The sequence below is a fragment of the Ceratotherium simum genome, chromosome 7 (genome assembly GCF_057802395.1).
Source record: "Ceratotherium simum simum isolate JZ-2026a chromosome 7, ASM5780239v1, whole genome shotgun sequence".
NCBI lineage: Eukaryota > Metazoa > Chordata > Mammalia > Perissodactyla > Rhinocerotidae > Ceratotherium > Ceratotherium simum.
In genome coordinates, this window is record NC_141906.1 from 75,430,807 (window position 1) to 75,446,017 (window position 15,211).

Genomic DNA, 15,211 nt, shown 5'->3' on the forward strand with positions numbered 1-15,211 from the left:
AAATTTGCATGAAAGGGGAAAGTGTGAAATTATGAAATGACCTGAATCTGGAAACTCAGGTGACTAGTAAAAATAGGTATAGCTAAATTTAGTGATGTTAAGTAAAAATAAATTCAAAAGCATAATTTTTTATCTTTTCATTGCACAGCTTCTAAGGATTTTACTAATGCTTGCATTTGAATAATTACTATATTCTGATTTTTAGGGGACAATAACTGTTTTAAATCTGATGAATATCAACAATTAATTCTCCCAAATAATTCTGAAGTGCAAAGAGAATGTAATATGAAAGGACTAAATCATTAAGTCAACATATTTAAACTCCAGTGAACTCATATCACACACCAAATTCTTGTGATTCATTATGACCACCTGGCTGCACGATGCCAGCAAACTCTGGTGAGGCAGGAGAATATGATTTCCAGAGTTACTACATAATTAGATTCAAATATCCACTTTTCAACAAAAATCATAAGACATACAAAGAAACAGGAAAGTGTGGCCCACTCAATGCAAAAAACTGAATCAACAGAAACTGTCCCAGAAAAAGACATGATGGCAGATCTACTAGACAAAGATGGTAAAACATCTGCCTGAAAGAACTAGAGGAAAATTTGGAAAAAGTCTAGAAACAATATATGAATAAAATGGATATATCAATAAAGAGATGGAAAACATTAAAAGAAACCAAAAGAAAATTGTGGAGCTGAATAGTGAAAAAAAATCATATTAGCATCTCAACAGATGCAGAAGAAACATTTGACAAAAATCAACACTCATTTATGATAAAAAAACTTTCAACAAATTAGGTATCAAAGTAGTGCACCTCAACATAATAAAGGCCATATATGACAAGTACTAAGATTCATCATATCAATGATGAAAAATTGAAGGCTTTTCCTCTAAGATCTGATACAAAACATTCTTGCCACTTCTATTCAACATTGTAGCAGAAGTCTTAGCCAAAGCAATTAGGAAGGATAAAGATATAAATGGCATCCAAATGAAAAACGAAGAAATAAAATTGTCTCTGTTTACAGATTACATGCTCTTATATAAAGAAAATACTAAAAACTCCACCCAAAATGTTAGAATTAATAAAAGAATTCAGCGAAGCAGCAAGATACAAAGTCAACATACAAAAACTAGTTACATTTCTCTGCACTTAAAAAACTATCTGAAAAAAATTAAGAAAACATTTGTAATAACATCCCATTTCTAATAACATCAAAAAAATTTAAAAACTTCGGAATAATTTTAACCAAGGAGGTAAAAGATCTATATGCTGAAAACTATAAAACATTGATGAAGGAATTGGAAGAAGACAAAAATAAATGGGTAGGAAGAATTAAATTGTTAAAATCTCCATACTACCCAAAGTGAACTACAGATCCTTTGCAACTGCTATCAAAATGTCAGTGGCACTTTTCACAGAAATAGAAAAAATATCCTATAATTCATATCATACCACAAAAGACCTAAAATAGCCAAAACAAGTTGAGAAAGAAGAACGAAGCTGGAGACACCACACTTCTTGGTTTCAAACTATATTACAAAGCTAGAGTAATCAAAATAGCATGATATTGGCTTAACAACAGACGCATAGACCAATGGAATAGAATAAAGAGCCTGAAAATAAACCCGTGCTTATATGGTCAACTAATCAACAAAGTCACTAAGAATACAAAATAAGGAAAGAATAACTCTTCAATAAATGGTGTTGATATTGACATACAACTGGATATTGACATACAAAAGAATGAAATTGGGGGGCCAGCCCGGTGGCGCAAGTGGTTAAGTGTGCGCTCAGCTGTGGCGGCCCGGGGTTCGTTGGTTCAGATTCCAGGCGCACACTGACGCTCTGCTTGTCAAGCCATGCTGTGGCGGCGTCCCATATAAAGTGGAGGAAGATGGGCATGGATGTTAGCCCAGGGCCAGTCTTTCTCAGCAAAAAGAGGAGGATTGGCAGATGTTAGCTCAGGGCTGATCTTCCTCACAAAAAAAAAAAAAAGAGAGAGAAAAAAAAGAATGAAATTGGACCCATTAATTACACGACATGCAAAAATAAATTCAAAACAGATTAAAGATGTAAGTGTAAAAGCTGAAGCTGCAAAACTCCTAGAAGAAAACATGGAGAACAAGCTCCTCGGTTTTGGTCTTGGCAATGTTTTTTTGGAAATTACAACAAAAGAAAAAGCAACAAAAGCAAAAATCAACCACAGGACTACATCAAACTAGAAAGCTTCTACACAGCAAAAGAAACAATCAACAAAATGAAAAGGCAACTGACAAAATGAGAGAAAACATTGGCAAAACTTATATCTGATAATGGGTTAATATTCAGCATATATAAAAAACTCATACAACTCAATAACAAAAAATCAAACAATCCAATTAAAAAAGGGGCAGAGGAACTGAAAAGACATTTTTCCAAAAAGACATACCAATGGTAACAGGTACATGAGAAAATGCTCAACATCACTTATCACCAGGGAAATGTAAATGAAAACCACAATGAGATATCACCTCATGCCTGTTAGAGTGGCTATCATCAAAATGACAAAAGATAATAAGTAAGTGCTGGTGAGAATATGGAGGAAAGGGAACCCTTGTACAGTGTTGGTGGGAATGCAAAATATATATAGCTATTATGGAAGATAATGTTCAATTTCTCAAAAAATTAAAAAGTAAAAGTGAAATAGCAATCCTGCTTCTGGGTATATATACAAAGGAAATTAAATCTGTATCTCAAAGAGATATCTGCACTCCTATGTTCACTGAAGCATCATTCACAATAGCCAGCATATGGAAACAACCTAAATGTTCATTGACAGATAAATGGATAAAGAAAATATGGTATACACATACAATGGATATTTTTCAGCTTTAAAAAAGAAAGAAATTCTATGATTTGTGACAACATGGATGGAACTGGAAGACATCATGCTGAGTGAGATAAGCCACACAGAAAGACAAGTACTGTATGATTTCACTTACATGAAGAACCTAAAAGAGCCAAACACACTGATGTAGAGGTAGGATGGCAATTACCAGGGGACTGGGGGAGAGGAAAGCAAAGAGGAGATGATGGTCAAACAGTGCAATGTTTCAGTTATACAAAAATAAGTTCTGGTGATCTACAATACAACATATTGCCTGTAGCTAACAGTACTGTATTGCATACTTAAAATTTGCTAAGAGACTAGAATTTCAGTGTTATTATTACAAAAATAATAATTAAAGGGTAAGAGGAACTTTTGGGAGGTATGTATATGTCTATGGCCTTGATAATGATGATAGTTTCACGGGTAAATACTTATCCCCGTACTCCCCGTACTCATCAAGTTGATAAAATTAAATATTTACAGCTTTTAACATGTCAATTATACTTCAATAAAGTAGTTTAAAAAATAAAAGAAATTTAGGAAATAATTAAAAGCCTCCTTTTCTTTTTTTTTTCAGTGGAGGGTATTAGAAGGTTCTTGCCTGCGAAATGCAAGCTCAAATTACAAGTACCATTGAATCTTTGCATCAGCAGACTATACTAGTTTGAGAACTCCAATTCAAAGATTCAAGTCAGAATTCTGTCAGAGTAATGTTAATCTTTTCACATTTCCTATTTCATTATAAGTGAACTCTTTTCCTTGGCCCTTATTTTATATAACCATCCCTTTCTAGTTTTAATCTTTTTTGTTTCTTTTATCTTTATAATTCCTAGCAATGACTAACAAAATGTTTATTTTCACTACTTTATCACCATCATATTTTATCATCACTTTTATAAATTAAATCATTTATTCTGATTCCATGCCAAGTTCCATGTTGTGATCAATTTCTAGAAAGTTAATAACCATGATGGTTACATTGTGAGTACAAACATGAAAATACCAAGGGACAACTACCTATTCACTCCCCACTTTAACAAACAGAGAAAGCCTGACTTCCATATTCAGTTTCAGGCCCATCTTGGTATCCAGGAAAGGCTTATCCAGACAAGTGAAGTATAAAGTGCTCTAACCCAACATTCTGGGACTTGACATAAGGTTACTGCTTAGTCATCTCTAAACTTGAATTACAATTGTGATACCTCGTTCTGATTCAATCATTATGTTTTGTAACAGTCTGGAGATTGAAGCACAGTCTTTTCTTTACGCCTATATATTTATATAACCCCAAATTCTTCTCGTCACAGAGCTGTTCAAATTAATCCCTAAATAAGTTCTTTAAAGAAAGACTCTGTGAAGAAAATAGAAAGGGTTGATAAAATGAAATTACATAAAATGGAATGAGAACCATGTCACTTACTATACCATTAAACTAAATATAATGTTATATACCTACTGCAAGTTTATAAAATGGTTTTGTACATTGACTTTCCTCCTCCCACAGACACTGTTGAAAATTCTTCACTGAGTGTGGAAAAGGAATTATCTCCGTCCTGGACTGGTCTAGAATACTTTGTATGTTTTACTCAACCTCTGTTGGCTTCTTCTGTGTGAGTCAATCTGTACTAGGAAGGCTGTTCCCATATACTTGAATTGTTCTCAATCTTTGCTTATGCATTAGTTTAATGTTCAGTTAAGTAGGAGTATAATCAGAGTTCTGTAACCTTAATTTATTGTGAAGTTTAGCATAAATACATATATTAAGGTCTGTAAAATTTATACTTCAAATTATTATATTTGAATTTATATTTGAATAGTCACCATATAGATCTATAAATAGATTACTGTCAGCACCCCAGAGCCCTCTACGTGCCCCTCCTTGATGGTAGCTCCATCCATTCTTCCGTTCTCCAACCTAACTCTGTTGCAATCTCTGTCTGGCTATTCTTTATAGCTTTACACCTAAGTAGGGCCTCATGGTCATCTGCATCCAGCACAAACAGAATATGGAAAGGGCACACCATGGCCTTGGAATGGTGTCCATAATATCTAGATCTCAGTCACACGCTACGTTTTATTGCAAGATGACCAGAAAATGTGTGCTCTGGAAGAAGAGGTGAACAGCCAGCAATCTCTGCCAGAATGGGCTAATCACATTGGTGCCTACCAATATTATTGATGTGAAGATTCAATAGGATCTTGAATGTAAGAACTTACTGCTGACTCCGGGACTTAGCAAGCACCTGTTAACAATAATGATTAATAGAGACTACACTCATGTGTTTTCATTCACTGTATAGGTCAGTATGGAGTAAGAATATAACCATTAATATATCTATCTCTTCTAAATTAGGCAATGTCTGTCAATAAAATGTGGAAGATACTTTATAGACATTTTTCTTAATTGAATATTTTGCTTTTATTTGTCTTCAGAGGCACTTTTATTCACTGAAACTCTTTTTCGTGTTTCACTGATTTTTAAAATTATGGTAAATTTTTTTTAATTTTAAAAAACCTTATATATTTAGAATCAAAACACCCCAGTCCTAGTCTCAGCTCTACCACATATAAATTGTGATTTGGAACAAGCCATGAACATCTCTGTGCACTAATTTCATCATCTACGAAATGAGAACAAGGATCCTCTTCCCCATGTACCTCACAGTTCTTCCCTGAGGAGCACACATGTGACAGTGCAGAGAAAACTGCAGCACTACTTCTAAGAGAAACTGTATCACCCTGTACATTCTGTATATTAATATTTGAAGTGGGTCTGTTCAACATTATGCCAGAGAGAGACTTTAAACAGCCCAGATGATTCCACCAGCCCTCCAGCTCACTGAGGAATACGGGAGTCTCTGTCTCAGAATGTAAAACTTCCTGACACTAAGTGAGATTTTAGTGTTTAAAGGAACGTATTTTTTAGGACAAAGTTCTGCATATAAACCAACTACTTTATCTGGTGCTCAGCTGAATATGTATTGAAATGTCCCAAAGCTAGAAAGAAAAACCAACTGTGCCAGACTTATGGAAAAACACCATGTCTGTCCCCAACATGGACATCAATTCTCCACAATCAATTTAAAGCAATAGTTTTGAGTATATAAGCCTGAGTTTACGTGCTATCCGTGTGCAGCATGTAAGTCTACTATGTTGTAATATGAAAATCTGCCTTTATATCTTTCTCTTAGTGTGCCTTATTTAAGTTTGTGACATACAGCACATTGTACACATTGCATATAAAATACCTGTTTTGTTTGTTGTTGTTGTTGTTTACAAAATTAAATGGATAATCGAATCAATAATCATTTCCTCTTCCTAAATTCAACAAATGTTTTCTGCTCAACCCTCCCTGTCTAGGGCTGGAACTTGGAACCATGTATCTGAATGTGCTTGAAGATTAAAGGTGGGTCACATGCCGTGCAGTCAATGTTAGGCAGTGTTCTCATAAAATACAAGTCTTGAAGACACTGTGTGTGTGTGTGTGTGTGTGTGTGTGTGTGTGTGTGGTGTCTGTGTAGGGAGGCAGTGTAAAGAGGAGTGGAGGATGGGGTTCAATAAAGTTGAGGGGTTCACGAATTAACAGGATATAGAACTCAAAACCACTTTTACTTCTGGTTTTCCTCAGCTCCTAACCACAGGGCACCTCGATCACGCTCCTTCCAAACCTGATCCCGAGCAACAATAACAGCTCGCTCAGAGAAAGTTTACAGTAAAGAAATTCAGCATGTAATCAGGAAATTTTCCTTATAGTTTAACTAAGAGGACCATTTTCTGTTATTGCCTGGAGTGTCTAAATTTTCACACTGAGTTAGAAAAACACCCTTCCTAGTACACTGGCACAGGCAAATGCTAGGGCTTACCTGTTAGACTCTCAGCTGTGACAACTTCAACAGAATTACACTTTCCCTCATAACTCCCTTTATCACATTTCATATAACAAAGTAGAACAAAAAACTACAAATAACAACTCTATGCTGTGCATGTAAAACACTTGACTTGTTTCCTCTGACATATCCCTCCTGTTTGAAAGAAATTCAAATAGCTTAAATGTACTAAATAAAAAACTAAATTGATTCTATTAAATGCACTAAATAAAAAACTAAATTGCTTCTATTAAAACTTTTCCACCCTTAACTTTTACAGTCTCTTTATATCTGTTTTTCTGATTAATCTTTTCCAAAATAATCTAAAATAATGGAACCTAAGTTTAAAGAAGGAATATTTTTTTTCTGAAATTTAAACATTTCATTTATTTTTTGAGTCTCAACAAATGAAAGATTATTGACCAGCTTTAACCCATCCTTTGGGCCACCTCAGATAGTAATAAGACGCATAACAGATTGAATGCACATCTGCAATGACTACAAAGATTCCCAAATGGCGCAGATATTATGTACTTATTGGCAACAGTTTTCTTTCAATCTGGAAAACAATTTTATCAAAATAGACAGTTACTAAAAGAAAAGCAAAAAGAAAAATCCAACTGAGACTAGTATTTCAAAAAATAGAACTAGTTAAGTGAAAATCAAGCATATTAATATTAGAGTAAAGGGATGAGATATGAGTGGTTGTTTAAAGTCGTAAGTCAAGGATTACCAATGCAGACCATCAAAAAAACAAACAAAAAAGCCAACAATCCAGCTCTGCTAAATTTCAAAATACCTAAATATTAAGTAGAGATTAGAAAACAGTAAAATAGTTCATCTGCGATCCTTATGTGTTACAAGTTTTAATCAAAACTTTATGGACAGTGGAGGATAATTGCAGTATTCTACAGATCAGAATACAAACTCAGAATGAAACTCGGTTTCTAAATCTCATTGTCCATTCTCTACTGAGGGACCTCTTACTTATTTGCCATGTGTCTCTTTAGGTGGTGGAGTAATGACATCTTAGAAGATGTTTAAATTGTCACTTGACACATCATAATAAGAATCTTTGAGTGGTCATCTTTTTGCCTGTTTTCTCAAAAGAAAAATAATCCAACATCCTATTCTAGAAAATACATTGTCAAAATTTAATTCATCCACCAAATATTTCTTTCAAATTGTCATTGCTCTCCCACCTGCAATTTGAGGTTTTTGCACTTTAAAATCCATATGGGAGTATTTAGTTGTGATAAAACGGGAGTGATTTAGTTGTTCCCAGGTTTACCAGCTCTGTATGTTTAAATTTTTTAACATCAAATAAGTTCAACTTCTATCCTATCCAGTGATCTTGTGACACCTATAATATTTCTGGAACCTTTTCAGAAAGGAGAAGAGAGTCATAGAAATGGCTTTCTTTTCTCATGATTTTACTCTCTATTCCTTCTTCCTAACTTGAGTTTTGGTTACCATTCACTATTTAATCTCCTTAAGATGTTGTCCCTCTCTATCTTGTTCCCCACAAATGTGGCCATAGTCATTGGTCTTCATTCCCAAAACAACTATTAATGTGTGATCATTATGTGTTATAAGTTTTAATCAAAACTTCATAGACAGTGGAGGATAGTTACAGTACTGTACGGACAGTGGAGGATAGTTACAGTACTCTACAGATCAGAATACAAATTCAGAATGAAATTCGGTTTCTAAATCTCATTGTCCATTCTCCAATGAAGGATCTCTTATTTATTTGCCATGTGTCTCTTTACGTGGTGGAGTAATGACATGTTCCTGGGAATATTTTTATTCCATGTCTTGTTCTCTTAATTATAAAACCATGAAAACATTTCACAATCATTTTTTTTTTTTTTTGCAGAAAAAGACAGCTTTCAGAATAGAAATGTCTTTCCATAATTCATATTTACTAAAACAGACATAAAATTAAGTAGACAGTGTACCATAAAGAGTAGTAGATTTGAATTCAGGAGGTTGATAGCCTATTCCAGACTTCTTCATAAGGAAGCTTTGTGACTTTAAGTAAATCATTAACCACTCCAAGTTTCAGTACATTATTCTTGTAATAAATATATCTTGACAGTCTCTTATGTGCTACTTTGAGCATAAAAAGGTAAATATGAAATCTCTTAGGTACATAAAAGAAGTTTAATGTGTAGTGTTAATAGCTGCAAAGTGGGGTAATTTGACAGTCATTGTGGAATCTGCTATATTCGTGAAACACTGTCTTTTGAAGGAGTCATATTCCTACCCACTGTAGGGTTGAAAGAAAAGATTAGGGACAGATTATCTGATTCATGCCTCCAATGGCACATAATAAGAAGTAATTAAGAAAATCCCCAGTGCACAAGGTCACACTAGTGTCATTTTATTACTCGTTAGCACAACCATTCATCTTTTTCCAGGAGAAAAGAAGAAAGTCCATAATGACAACAGAAAGAAAACAGAGATAAATTACTCCCTTAATGTTATTCTTAAATAGGAAATAGGAGGAAAGGGAAGAGAAATTGCAAAAATAGTGATGAAAAGAAGACTATATTTTAAAAAATTGAAAATAAATTGAAAGAAGATTCGAATTTCCTTTGCCATGGTGAGAAAGAAATAGAATTAAAAGGATGCCACTAAAAATATTGTAAATAAACACACAGAATCTCCTTGTCCTATGACTACATGCACAGAGACACACTGATTCTAATCAAAATTTTCTCCTACTCAGGGTTTTTCTCAGAGCAATTTTAACATCTTTGTTCCTCAAACTGTAGATTAAGGGGTTTGTCATGGGAACCACATTGGTATAAAAGACAGAAGAGATTTTTCCCTCATCCATAGACACAGTCGAAGACGGTTTGAGATACATAAATGCACCTGATCCAAAGAAGAGAGAAACAGCAATTATGTGAAACTGCAGGAACTGAAGGCTTTGGACCTGCCCCCATGGAGCTGATGTGGAGGATGCTGGAGAGGACGAAACCATAAGAGACAAAGATGGTGAGACTGGGCACGATGCTGATGCCCGCCACAATGAATATTACCAGCTCATTGATGTAGGTATTTGTGCAGGAGAGCTGGAGCACAGGGAGGATGTCACACAAATAATGGTTAACAGTGTTTTCATCACAGAAGGTCAGTCTCAGCATGCCTCCAGTATGGGCCATCACACCAGAAAATGCCATGAAGTATGAACAAAGCATAAGGCCAGAACACACTTTAGGGGACATGGCAACATTATACAAAAGTGGGTTATAGATGGCCACATAGTGATCATAGGCCATTGATGTCAGCACCTGGCATTCAGAAATGACAGGAAAACAGAAAAAGTAGAGCTGGGTCATGCACCCAATGTAAGAGATAACATTCTTCTTTGATAAGAAATTCATTAGCATTTTTGGTGTAAATACTGAAGAACAGCAGAGGTCTATGAAGGAAAAATTAAAGAGGAAAAAGTACATTGGAGTGTGCAGGTGTTATTTCAGCCCAATTAGGACTATCAAGGCCAAATTTCCCAACACAGTGACCATATACATTACTAGAAACAGGAAGAAGAAGGGGAGTTGGAGATCTGGTTGGTTTGTTAATCCCAGCAGAATGAATTCTGTTGAAGGAGCCACTCTTCTCTAAGAGAATCTGTGGACACAGGAGAAAAGGATTACAATACAGAACACCTCACCTCTTCCTGCAATATCTCATCAAAGTGTATATATTGGAAATGCCTGAGACTAGCCGAACCTGGACCCATGGAATCTGCCTTTACCATTACCATGACTCTGAGTGATATAAACTTCTTCTTACCAGAGTCTTAATAAGCGAAATATAGCAAAGGGCATTACAAACAGCTTTGTCAGAAGGCCAGTGCTGCCATATGCAATCATGACTGTTAGAAAAACCAAGGGAGAAGAAGGATGGATCAGGACAGAATCATCCTTCTCTCATCTCACCATTTCTTCATTCAGTTAAGCCCTCCCCTCACCAGTAAAATAGGAGGCAGTTACTCTAGCAATGTGGTGCTGGCCTCCTACACAGATTTGACTTGGTGAGGTGGGAAACAAAAATATTGTTTCTGATCAAAAACTAAGGGACCAAAGTCTAGGAGAGGTTAAATGACTGCCCATGTCACAGAGTAAAAGCCATAAATCTAGACAAGTGAAAGTTCCATCCATGGAGAGGGAACTTACTGACTCAGATACTGCACTTTCTGAGCCTCCTCATCTCTATACATTCTCTGATAGTCCTTGAGCTCATTCTCCTGGAAGTTTCTCCTGAAGTTCAGGACTGCACAAAATGGAAAAAAAAATGGCAGATCTTATATCCCTGGCCTTTCATCTCAAAATAGGAAGGACGTTAACGTAAATTGAATTCAGAAACTCACCTTTCTTAGGGCAGAAAACTTTAGTGCTATCTTATCCTTGGTGGTTCTGGAAAGGCAATTTCAGGTTCTGAGGCTCTGGTTCCTTTGGTTCTAAAAGGATGCAGCGCAGACTTAATTTCACATATGCCCTGGAAATCTTTCTGAACTGTAGATGGTAATTTCTTCTTATTATTTTGAGCCCTCTCAAGCAGCAGAGAAAAACAAATAGTCTTTATTATTATCACATGTGCCACTTGATAAGACAGAGAAGATTGAACTTGAGGTTAATGATATAGTGCATTTGATTATAAACAGGGTGGAAGGTTGCTCATTCTCTTCCCCAAGGAATAGATTCTATGTGTAAAAGGGAAACAAGGGAATTATATTTACACTCTGGACCATGACCTCTCTTTAGTTCCTTAGGGAGTCAGTATTCTAATCTAGTTTACACTTCACCCTACGGATGGTACATCCCCTAAGGTAGAGGCAAAAATAAACTCGTGTCTTCCTATCATCTTCATCTCTTAAGGAAGATCTATCATATAGATTCTTTCTCTTTTCCTTCTCATATCCTAAATGAACATTTTCCACGGAATCTTCCCACAGTATTCTTCATTTCTTTACCTGAAATTTTTTTAAAAAATTGTAGTAACTTAATTCAATTGTCTCTCCTGGGTTATCTCCAAAAAGAAAAAAAAATTAATGCCCTTTTCCCTTCTAAAATTTTTACTTCTAAACATCTACAGGAAATGTCTACCTGAGGATCCTGCTGGGCCCTTAAATGTAATATTTCATTAACTGATATCATCAATTCCTTCTCATCCTAGAAAACAGTGGGGGCTATGGAGTTAGAAAAAAATGTGTTGACTCCTACTCCCATACTTACTAACTTGGACACATTTCTTAAACACTATATGTCTCAGGTTCATAATTTCTAAAATAGTGATAAGCATATCATCTCTTTCATCGGGTCCTGTTGATGATTAAATGAAAAGAATGTATATAATATGGTGAGAACAGTACCTGGCGTGTGGTAAATAGTCAATCAATGTCAGCTGAGATTATTTATGCTTTCAAAATTTCCCATAGATCTGCCATCATAACACTCATCACTTTTTTCCCTTTAATTCTTGTGTTTCCCCATAAACTATAAGTTCTATAAAGACAAACGTCTCTTCTATCTTGTTTACTACTTTTCTTGTGGTGCTATATATAGTGCAGAGTACATAGTTGGCACTCCATAAATAATTCTCTAAATTAAGTTGTTCTCTGGTGAAAATCTGTAGAATGTTTTCCACATTTCTCACATGCTAAGCAATAGAGTTTGCAACCACACTGATTTCCATCCTTTTCCCTCAGCCACCACACAATTTCAGGTACTTTTACGATTTAGTTGAACTGTACTGCTGAACTTGTAGTGGCTCCAACTATTATTCCAGCTTTTTCCCACATATTCTCTCTTATTTAACCATATACAGTGCTTGCTAGGATAAGTTCTGAAAGCACGAATCTGTTTCTTTCTAGTTTAAGAATTTTTCAATAGTTCTCAATTAACCACAGGACAATTGAAACATGATAAGAAAAGTACAAATATCAAAATTACAATTAGATTTTGGATAAAATTAAAGAAGAAATCAAGTGAGAGTTAAATCTGATAAAAATTGTGAAAGTAATATTCTGATTGATTTAAATGTTTTGAGCACATTCAGTATTGTGCAAACTCTTACTCTTCTCAACAAATATAAAAAAGAGAATGTTGGAGAATGTTAACATCTCGGAGATCACAAGAGCATAATGAACTAGCTAAGTGAACAAAAGAATAAATTTAAGTTTAAATCTGCATATATTCTCCTTTCTATCATAGCAAGTTACATATTTTCTCTTCAAAGTTTACTGAAAATTCACAAGACCATCCTTCAAGATATTCAACTGTTAAAATAGTATACTTTCTATTTAATATCTCAGGAATGTAATTTTTAACCCATCTTACCAACTAGAAAGTTCTGTGCCTTAAGTTACAGAATTCTCAGTTAAAAAAAAAAAAAGAACAACATATATAATATGATTCCATTTATGCACTTTTAAAACTATATGTATGTACATATATGGGTATAAACACAATAGGGTTTGCCTCGAGGAAGAGAGACGTGTCGGGGGAGGGGAAGTGGCATTTCACATTTTACTTCTGTATTGTTGGATTCTTTTACAATAAGGATGTATTTGTGCATTATTATGCAATTTTTTTAATTAAAGAAATAATAATGGAAGAACAAAAAAAAACATTTATAATAGGCACTTATTTTTCTCACATAATAACAAATCTGAAGGTACTGTGTTCTGGGGTTGAGTCAGCAACTAAACACTCAGACTCTTTCATTTCACTGTCAACAGATTGTTGTCCTTAGTCCTCAAGGTGTATACCTCATGGTCACAAAATGACTGCCATAGCTCTAAGAATCACGTCTAAAGACAACTATATCAAAAAAAGAAAGCAAGAGAACAAGGCAAAAGAACTCCCCTCCCTTCTTGATATCATGAAGTAAATCTTCTGCAAAAGCCTATATATTACTTCTCTTTAGTCAGGACTCTGCCACATGGACAATCTAGTTCCAAGGAGTACTGACAAAATGGCCATCTTCTATTTTCAGCCACTATCGTGAAAGGAAGTTTTTGGCATTAGAAACAAGTAGAGGAACATCTACTGGGTAGGACACCAACACTGTCTGCCACAATCAAAAAGATTGCAAAAGAGGGCCAGCCTGGCGCCGTAGTTGTTAAGTTTGCACGTTCTGCTTCGGCTGCCCAGGGTTCGCAGGTTCAGATCCCAGGCAGGGACCTAGGCACCGCTTATCAAGCCATGCTGTGGCAGGCGTCCCACATGTAAAGTAGAGGAAGATGGGCACAGATGTTATCCCAGGGCCAATCTTTCTCAGCGAAAAGAGGAGGATCAGCATCGGATGTTAGTTCAGGGCTAATCTTCCTCACTAAAAAAAAAAAAAAAAAGCTTGTGAAAGATGTTTATAGTAAGAGATTTTGCTTGTTCAATTTAGCTGTATATTTGTTATTTCTAAGTGAATTTACTCTTTTAAGCTTTAAATCAACTCAACTGCTTTAGCACATTCAAACCATATATAAATAAATGTATATTAAAAATATATAAACATGAGTAAAATTTACACACTGCTTATATGAAGTGGAGGGAAAATGACATCATGCTATACTTAATAGAGAGGGTTCCCTCATTCATCATAAATTATCAGACTATCCAAATGTTCAAACTGCTCAAAATAAGGAGTGCCTTCAAAGGACACCATTGAGAAAGAGAAAACAAAAACAAAAACAAAGAACACCACCACAGAATGAGAGAAATATGTACAAATCATCTATTTGATAAGGATCAAGTATCCAGAATACAAAAACCACTCGTCAGCTCGATAATAAAAAGACAAATAATCCAGTTTTAAATGAGCAAATTATTTGAATAAACATTTCTCCAAAGAATATATACAAATGGCCAATAAGCACATAGAAAGATGTTCAATATCATTAGTAAGCAGGGAAATGCAATAAAACCCACAACAAAATATCACCTCACACACACTAGGGTGACTAGAATGAAAAAGACAGATAGTGCTAAGTGTTGATGAAGATATGAAGAAATCAGAAACTCATACACTGCTGGTTGGAATGTTAAATGGTGGAGCCACTTGGGAAATCAAGCTGGCAGTTCCCCCAAAATGTAAAACCAGAATTACCATGTGACCCAGCAATTCCCTTCCTAGGTATAAGCCTAAGAGAATGTATAGCCATACAAAAACTTGTATATGAATGTTCATTGCACGATTATTCGTGATAGCCAAGAAGTAGAAAAATCTACAAGTCAATCAAGTGGTGAATGGGTAAACAAATGTATATATCCATACAATAGAATTTTATTCAACAAAGAAAAACAAATAAAGTACATTTATAAGTTATAATGTGGATCAAATTGTAAACATTATGTAAAGTGAGAAAAGCCAGTCACAGAAGACCACATATTATCTTACTCCGTTGTATGAAATATCCAGAACATTCAAATCAATAGAGATATGAAGTAG

General features: G+C 35.0%; 1 pseudogene; it reads right to left on the reverse strand.

Moving 5' to 3' along the window:
• Window positions 1–9,464: 9,464 nt before the first annotated feature.
• On the reverse strand, window positions 9,465–10,505 carry LOC101393665 (olfactory receptor 8B3-like; annotated as a pseudogene).
• Window positions 10,506–15,211: the final 4,706 nt, after the last annotated feature.